Source organism: Podarcis bocagei (genome assembly GCF_964188305.1).
Source record: "Podarcis bocagei genome assembly, chromosome: 17".
Lineage (NCBI taxonomy): Eukaryota > Metazoa > Chordata > Lepidosauria > Squamata > Lacertidae > Podarcis > Podarcis bocagei.
This window is the reverse complement of record NC_138143.1, coordinates 40,348,705-40,358,336: the sequence shown is the minus strand read 5'-3', so window position 1 is coordinate 40,358,336 and position 9,632 is coordinate 40,348,705. Positions and strand designations below refer to the sequence as shown.

Here is a 9,632-nt window from a genome sequence, read left to right as displayed (position 1 = left end):
ATTCACACTGCATTAACCCTCCAGAGCTTCTTCCCCTTCCCACTGTGTGTGAAGTGTAGGTGGGTTCCCACAAGGCAAAACACAGTGATAACAGCAAGAACCTTTATTGAACTAACAGAACTGGACAACGGGCTGCTGATATATATTCCTGAAAGCCCGGGCCACTCCCACTCCCAACATGATTGGCTGTCTAAACTTCCAAGCTGTGAATCACGAGTCCAAGAGCCAATAGCAGAGGCCCAAATCCTGAAATGTTCTATGGTTGGACATCATGTATCGAATCAGAACACAGGAGCTGAGAATCCTTAGTCCAGACTCAAGCTCAGGCAAACACAGAGCACTGAATACATAACGGTGTGCAACTGCTAAGCTTGCTTTTCACCATCCCAGACCCCTTTCTGAAACCACCTCTCTCTTCTGTTCTGCTGCCCTGCTTTGCACCCCATGCCCATGCCTCCTCCCCCCAACACCTTTTGTGCAACCCTCCCTTGCACACAAACCACCCTTCATGGTAACCTTCTGCATCCGGGGCCGGCTCACCCATGAGGCAAGGTGAGGCAACTGCCTCAGGTGGCAAGATCCATAGGGGCAGCAGATCCTGCCTCCAAGGAATGCATCACCTGCTGCTTCTGTGGCAGCAGCACACTCCTTGAAGTCCAGATCTGCCTTTCCGCCTTGTCCCTGATGCAGATCTTCACTCACTCCTCCTTCCTGTCTGTCTGTCTGTGTGTGTGTGTGTGTCATTTTGTGGTTCGCCTCAGGTAACAAAATGTCTTGGGCTGGCCCTGCCTGCATCTTCCTCCTCCCACACAGCGCAGCTACAAAGCACCCATTTCACTTTCCACCCAGCTATGAAGCCACCAATCTTTCCTGTTCTGCAGAAGCTCTCATGCCCCTGCTCTCATCTTCAACCACATTCCCATGCCTCCTGCTTCCTCTCTTTTTGCAACCCCCTCCTCCTGCTCATTGTTCTCAACTCTCCTTTGCACACTGACCAGCCACATTTCCAGGCCTCCTCCCATTCTGAAGCCCCCTTTGCACACCCACACTCCATGCTCTTAAGAGCAAGCCTGCCAGTTAGCTCCTTCAGTAAGAGAAGGTAAAGTCACTCTGTTGAATCTGGAACTTCATGCTGAAGGCAACATAAGGTATTGTGTGAAGGGTCGGTAGAACATCTGAGGGGTCCACATCGTTTATCCACATCCCCATCAGGCTGCTGAGGAATAGGAGAGAGAGACTAGTGAGTACAGCGAGAAGGGAGTGAAACTAGCAAGAAAAAAGTAACTGTTGTAAACAACAGCAGAGGTTTGAAAAAAGCAGGGAGGGAGCACACTGAGAAGCACATGGACATCCTGATAGGTACTAGGGCTGGGCGAAATCTGGTTTTCAGCATCGTGATATACCACCATCTAAACATCACAATATACTGATATATCACAATGTCTGAAATGAGGATGGAGCTATGTAGAGGCATTGGCTGGCTTCACGGTTTTGCTTGCATCATGATTTTTGTATAACACACACACACACACGATTCACAATATATTGCCAGGTCAAAAATTATGAAACCAATACCATGATATGGATTTGAAACTAATTTTGGGTGATATATCACCCAGCCCTAATACTCATCATGATTCACTATAGTCAAAAATTATGAAACCAGTTTTGGACGATATATTGATATATTGCCCAGCCCTATTAGGTACACGGCTGAAGTCAAGCAGATCTGACAGGCAGATCTATCAGGACGGTGTTCTTGTTCATCTCAGTGGAGTGTGTGCATGAGAAGCTCCTGGTGAGTTATATAAGTGTGTCAGGGGCGCAGACTTGCCCCCGACAATGACGGAGCCCAGCGCCACATGACATCATATGCACTTAATGTGCAATTGGGGGGGGCACAAGATCCCCATTGCCCCCTGGCGGCAGCAGGGGCTGGAGGGAACAGAGAGCAAAGATCACCTTCTGGGCCCCAACCAGTGCTCTGCCGGTGGCTGTGGGGAATGCAGAGGGCATGTTTGCAAGTGGGAGGGTGATCTGTTTGGTGGGCCCTCAACCCAGTGGTAACTCCGGTTAAGAACTGAATTCGTTCTGGAGGTCCGTTCTTAACCCGAAACTGTTCTTAACCTGAGGTACCACTTTAGCTAATGGGGCCTCCTGCTGCTGCAGCGCTGTCATGGTGCGATTTCTGTTCTCATCCTGAAGAAAAGTTCTTAACCTGAGGTACTATTTCTGGGTTAGCAGAGTCTGTAATCTGAAGCGTCTGTAACCTGAGGTACCACTGTATTGGGGGGGGGTTCAGCCCCCTGCCCACAAATATTGAGGGGGGCAAAGCCCCTTCTGCCCCTATAGTTGGTGTGTGTGGTGGTGGTGGGCAATAAATTGGGCAATAAATATCAGCCACACCGCCGTGCAGCATGTCCTCCAGATTCTTTGTAACGTCCTTTCCTGAAATTATGGCTTCCTACCACCTTTCATCCTTGTACTGCTGCAACTTTAGAACAGAACACCTTATCAGGTACTTCTGATATCAACTGCAATACCTCACAGGGAACATAGCTGGCAAGCCAATGTGGCTCACCGCACATTTAATCATTTATTTATTTTTACATTTGCTCCCGTTCAATTTTCACACTGCTCTTATTATTTATCTTTTATATTTGCATCCCACAAGGCACTTAACAGCTGTATAGAGTGTAGAGCTCTGTCTGCCTTTGAGAATTGAGAAAGATAAAACTAAGAAGGAAAGCCATGCGAGTTACACTGAGCTCGGAGACAGCGACTCTCCGAAAAGCCGCTCTGTAAGCTCTGCTCTGTAAGCAGGGATGAACTGCCATGGCCTTGTTCCATCCACTATTTCACACTTGTTATCTGTACAAAAACATGTGTGTTAGAGTTGGTGGAGTGCAATGTGAGGACCAAATCTAGGAAGACTACAACGTTTAAGAAATTTGCTTTCAGGAGTTCATGTTCAAAATTACTCATTTGCCAGAGGTTTGGAGGGAATAGCTGTGGAAAGATGGAAGGGTGTACTCCCTGATTATCTAGGACCTGCTAAGGGAAATTCTTCATGCCTATACCAGTAATTATTGTGTCCTTACAAACCGCCTCTATGTATTTGGCAAGACTGATTTAGATGACAATCAATGAATGGGGATAAGCATCCCATACAAACGCTCTCTGCTAGCATACAAACACAACAAATGTAACATATTAGTCTAAGGTAAAGGTAAAGGGACCCCTGACCATTAGGTCCAGGCGTGGCTGACTCTGAGGTTGTGGCGCTCATCTTGCTTTATTGGCCAAGGGAGCCAGCGTACAGCTTCCGGGTCATGTGGCCAGCAGGACTAAGCCACTTCTGGCGAACCAGAGCAGCACATGGAAACGCCGTTTACCTTCCCGCCGAAGCGGTACCTATTTATCTACTTGAACTTTGACGTGCTTTTGAACTGCTAGGTTGGCAGGAGCAGGGACCGAGGAACGGGAGCTCACCCCGTCGCTGGGATTTGAACCGCCGACCTTCTGATCGGCAAGTCCTAGGCTCTGTGGTTTAACCCACAGCACCACCCGTGTCCGTTCAACGTATTAGTCTAACATTCTGCAAATATAAATGTATTTGATCGCTGACCTCAGCATACATTTGATGCTCTTTCTTGTGATAGCACATGCCACAGTAAGACCGCATCCTATGCACATCAATTGAGAAAGCCATTTCCTGATCCTGGGGAGATGACTTTGTGAGCTGGGAGCAAGCCCTCCCCACATGCATGGGGCGGGATTGCCCCTGCCCCATTGGATGGTCGTCGGCCATGTCATCCCTAGGCCGTCCAATCCGGGCGATCCAGGGGCGTGGTGCGGGCTATTTAAACCACCCGCGGTCAAGGACTCACCCCTTTTCTCCCTGCTCAGTCACTTCTTGCACCCTTAGGTTAGGCTCTTCTTTCTTGACCATGCTATGGACCTTGGTTGGTCGCCTTGGTTGTCCAAGGGGCCTGGTAGGAATTTTCCCCCAGCTGGCAAATTGGCACCAGCCATTTGGTTTTTCACCTGAAGGTAAAGGGACCCCTGACCATTAGGTCCAGTCGTGACCAACTCTAGGGTTGCAGCACTCATCTCACTTTATTGGCTGAGGGAGCCAGTGTACAGCTTCCGGGTCATGTGGCCAGCATGACTAAGCCGCTTCTGGCGAACCAGAGCAGCGCACAGAAACACTGTTTACCTTCCCGCCGGAGTGGTACCTATTTATCTACTTGCACTTGACGTGCTTTCAAACTGCTAGGTGGGCAGGAGCAGGGACCGAACAACGAGATCATAGGTATATATCACTATAAAGTCCTTCAAAGGCCATCACCTACCCCTTCTAATTCAAGGGTATTCCGTTAAAGGAATCCAGGGGGCATGGTCTCTGTCCGAAGCCCCAGACTGGGGTGGGGGCCTAGGGATATGGCACGACCCCTAGCGGTGACCCTGGGGGAGTTACTAGTTGATGTGCATCAGCAGGGCTCCCCCTACTGGTGGTTAACCCTTCCAAGACTCCTGCAGACGGGCAGGAGTCAGATATAGTCATGTGGTTTCCAATGCCTAAGCCAATACCACTCACATTCTGTAACCAATAAAGTTGTGGCCTTTTTCGCCCATTAACCTAAAATACTGCTTCATGTGTCTTTATTCCACTTCCTGGGAGGGTCTGAGACCTTGCCATGCAACTCAATTCCAAGCAAACATATGTACAGTTTGGCTGTACATGTGATAGGCTGGAGGCAGCCAATAATTCTTAAGAGAGCTGAAACCGATTTGAAAGACGGACTGGTCCCTGTTCTGTGCAGACGCGTTGACCCCACAGCCGTCTACAGGCAAACAGGTTTTCCAATGGGTTCATTGCAATGGGAAAATCTGCAAAACCTGTTTGCCAAATGCAAACATTGGCTGAGTGTGCCCATTAATCCCTCTTTCAAACCACTCTCTGAAAAAACTGTCTCTCCAGACTGTTAGTTTTCAAAGGCTAGAGGCAGGCAGCAGTTTGAAAGAGGGGCTGCCACTCCTGGTGGGTATACTCACGCCACCTCTGATGATCCACTCTGATCAAATATGCTTTGCAGGTTTTGGATTGTTTAGGGTTGCCATACACCTGGGATTTCCTGGACACATATGTGGAATACTGCAATCGGAAACCATTAAAATGTCCGTGCATATGGCAGCCCAGATCAGCAACGCCATTTTTGCCAATTTTCCATAAAAATAGCTCAAAAACAGCTTCTTCTTTTGCAATTTTGGTTAAAAATGCTCAACAACTTTTCTGTCTGGATTTTCACTGTTTGAAATATGGCAACCCTAGGATTGTCAAAACCTGCAAAACCTGTTTGACCAGAGTGATAGGGCTGGGCTGTTGGGTTTTTTTTACAAAATTATGCATGTACCTCATAGAAAAGGAAGTCTCCTTCAAAGTGCTTTAAACACTCGTAAAATATAGTTGTCTCCCTTAAATTGCTTTGCGCCGTTAGAATCTATGCTGGAAAGACAATTGCATGCAACACAAATTTACAGCAGGATGTACAAAAATGGCAAGACATTTTCCTGCAAGATTGTGCACGCCTTTGCCCCTCTACCTCATTGTATCTCACTTTCACTTTCTTCTTACCACCCGCTTTCACTCACCTGCTGGTCCTTTAAGTTTGGTCACGCAGGCCCAAAATGCTAGGAATCCAGTCTAGGTCAACATCCCCATTTCCTCCCTTCAGGTTTGTAAATTATAAAGCAAATAATTTATTAACTCTTTCACCTTTTTATATTATATGGTTAAGCCCCTGTCCTTACATGCCTCTGCCCTCTAGTGGAACGCACACGGCCAAATGCTTTCTGCAGTTCCATCCTCTTATTTCCTTACCTGTTGAAGGGATCACATTTTGAAGAGAGGAGTCTGAGACAGGAAATAAAATGGAGTTTTATGCAATGGTCTCTCAACTACAGTTCCCAGAATGCTCTTTGTTATTATCCTTTGTGAAGCTGAGCAAGTTCAGCCAAGATGCCCACTGTCCTGCCTTAGTCCAAGGATGAGAGTCCATAGTGGCTCTCGTTCCAGGACTCTGTGGAACCATTTGATTCCTGGAACTCAGGACCTGGAGCATATGAAAGAATAGCATTTTTTAAAAAATAAATAAATCTTGCAAATTTCACACTATGGGCCCTATTACAGTAGGAATTAAACTGATGGCTGCTTACCCTCTGCTAGTACTGTATACGTCCAACATCCCTCTTCCACAACAAGCCGGGATAACTGCATGAACATCTCCCTTCATTGCACATTGGTGAAGATTATTCTCCAGCGGCTTTATGTACCCATTCAGCAACATTTACATTTGCCTTCTGGATATAGGGTGCTTCCAGACAGGGGCTTAATTTGCAAATGGATCGCTGAGATGCCACAAGTGGGATAATTGCCACAGGTTTATTTTACTTCGTGGGATTACTTCTGGAAAGGCTAAATCTTGAATAAAATTGGAGGTGTTGGTGGCAGGATATGGGTTGCATACCCTCCAACATTTCTCCAATGAATATAAGGATGTGCGTATAATAATAATAATACAGTGGTACCTCGGGTTACATACGCTTCAGGTTACATACGCCTCAGGTTACAGACTCCGCTAACCCAGAAATAGTGCTTCAGGTTAAGAACTTTGCTTCAGGATGAGAACAGAAATCGTGTTCCGGCTGCATGGTGGCAGCAGGAGGCCCCATTAGCTAAAGTGGTGCTTCAGGTTAAGAACAGTTTCAGGTTAAGAATGGACCTCTAGAACGAATTAAGTACTTAACCCGAGGTACCACTGTAATAATAATAATAATACCTTGCCCATCTGACTGGACTGCCCCAGCACTGAGGCTTCCAACATATGTTTTCTCTGCGAGGAGGGAGGGGGTGATGGAACCTTCCCATTGTCTCAGGAATTGGGTAATCACCATCTCAAAGGAATGGCCAGACTACCAGGAAAGACAATCAGATACAGCATTATCAGATAACCTGGCAGACAGGAAAAACAACAACATTCAAATTTCTGTTGTAGACCACCTTTTCTGTGATGTAGGTATGATGTTTGTGGAGAGTGGTCTTGGGTTACACCCCTTCTGTGATGTATGTATGATGTATGGAGGGGTGGTCTTCAGTTCCAGGGCAGGCAATTTAAAATATAGACAAGGGCAGGCACACCTTTGTTCTGTCTGGGTCCTCCTCCTTCTCCTGCAGGTGAGGGGAACACCCTGTTGCAACAGTTCAATAAAGATTAGGCTTACTAGCTGCTTTGCTTCTCAATATTCTCTGGTTGGCCTCTGTTATTTTCTCCGACCGATGGAGAACCTACAAAGGACTCTATAAGGGCTCTTGTGCCCCCCATATGGGAATAAGGGCAGATTCTGTTTACAACAATAGTTACTAGTCTCCTTGGCTTGTGGGTTGCAGAACTCCATACCCTCCAACATTTCTCCAGTGAAAATGGGGATGTCCTAAGGAAAAGAAGGATATTCCAGGATCAAATCAGAAACCTGTGAATCCGGGACTGTCCCTGGAAAATAGGGACACCTGGGGGGTCTGCTGTTTCCTGGTCAAAAGTCATTTATTTCTGTATTGGGAATAAATCGCTCTTCTCTCTGAGGAAAACAGAGCTTAAGTTGACACAGGTTTAACTAGGAACACAGCCACAAAACCCATTTTCAATGCCAGGGCTTGGCCAAGAACCTCGTGTTTTGAGTCTGAGACCTCGCCGTGTAAGCAACCCATGCCTCTGTGTTCTCTTTTCGGACACAAGGCGGAAACGTTGGCCCCTTTATGACTGGCAAAAAAGTATAAGGCAGCTGAATTGGTTGGAGCAGGCATAAATACATAAAGCGTGACTTTCTTCCCTCGTCTGGTCAATATGGCAGAATATCCTGTCTGCTGCAGCACACCTGTACGGCTCTACCTGCCCGAAGATCAGCGTTCGGAGGCCAGAGGTGGCCAGATGTAATTCCTCTCCCACAGGCAACTGGTGATGTAAAAGCTGAGCACTCGCCACTTGCGCAATGCTGTGCATGTGGCTCCAAATCAAACTCGGATGACCAATGGATACAGCCCTAGCGTACTGGAGACACCATTTTATGCACCCAGCACCCTGTATGCACACAATTCCTGATGTCGCAGGAGATCTGCACATACATTTTTGTTGCTAGTTTGGGATGAATACGTTCTATATATCGAGATGGGGAAGGAGGAGGTGTCTAAACTGCAAGATTTGTAATAATCAGGGGAAGTATATTTGTGTGAGAGGTTTGAAATATATTACAATATCACAGACGCTTTTTTATATAAAAAAGCTATTTTGTGGCATTTATCACCAATAAATAAAACATATCACAGTATGTTCCCTGCAACAGATCCATGATAAGTTAGTGGATAATGCGTTGGCTGTGGTTGGAATTGGCTGAAAATAAATCTTTCCCCTCCAGTTAATGAATGACTTATTAAATTCAGTACTTTGTCACCTTGTCTCAGTTGCTGTCCCATTTCCAAAATATCCATCACTGTTAATGTTGGGATGGGAGGAACAGAATTAGTTGTTTTGGTTTTTTTAAAAAAAGCAAATTTGAAAAATGAGAAGGATTTTCTTAGAAACTCCTCAAACACCATGCAATTGATTGCAGCTGTATAAAATAGGCAGGGTTGTGGGTGGTAGAATTATGGGATGGGAAGGTCAGGGGCCACACAGCCCAGCAGAAATGGACCCTTTCTTCTTAGTGTCTATCTTCTTTCTCCTTACCAGGGACTCGGCTACATTAGTCAAGAAACAGTGTTTTGAATGTGTTATAAATATGCAACACTAGATGGCGCCAGAGAGCAAAATAAATTTCTAAACGTTTTTCATAGTGGTTCCCCCCTTTTGTTATGATGATTTAATTTCTAACTTATTTATAGTGGTTTTTTTCCTGTGTGTAGATCCACCTCAGGTCTCAGGGTTTGAGCTGCAACTTCCGGCACTAGTCCCCTTTTCAGGCTCTCCGGGGGAAGGAATAACATCTGAGAGTAAAAGGCCAGAGTCAAGGGGGCAGAATATTTTCTCCTTGGCACGATGAGAACTTCTGCTTGTTCTGCCTGCTCCCCCTCCTTCAAATAATAATAATAAAATCTGGCTCCATCCCTGACGCATCCATCTACCCTTGGCTAGTGAGGTGTGCTGTGGTCTGTACTATGCCCAACTCAGGCCAGAAGTGGCTGACCAGGTGTGGTGATGCTGGTACCCTAGCTTCCTGGCAGGTGGGTTGCTGCTACTTGCAAGGAGAAAGAGGGGTGAGACGCCAGGGAGGTCAGCGCGGTGCAAATACCTTGTGAGGAATGGCAGATAGAGTCCGCTGGTGCCTTTGCACCATGCCAAATTCCTTATCGCCTTGCCTTACCTTCTTCCAGTAAGCAAAAGCAACCACCCTAACTGGAAGTCAGCATAGCAGCTGCCCCACCCAGGGAAACCTCTCTGAACCAACAATCCAGCCTCTGAATGGTCAGGCGCTATCTTTCAGATTCCCGATTCTGCTACTTAAATCTGAGCCTCAGCACACCTGCAAATCCGAGCCCCCTCCCGCTGCACACTCGTCCACTTTCCATCTTCCAGAAG

General features: G+C 46.7%; 1 long non-coding RNA gene across 1 annotated transcript; it reads right to left on the bottom strand.

Annotated features, from left to right (window-relative positions):
* Positions 1-220: 220 nt before the first annotated feature.
* LOC308577062 lies at positions 221-6,201 on the bottom strand. Its single transcript, XR_014003401.1, has 3 exons — positions 5,885-6,201; positions 5,418-5,509; positions 221-1,216 (listed from the first exon to the last, which is right to left on the bottom strand). It is a non-coding gene; the product is annotated as an uncharacterized lncRNA (long non-coding RNA).
* Between the last annotated feature and the right edge of the window lie 3,431 nt (positions 6,202-9,632).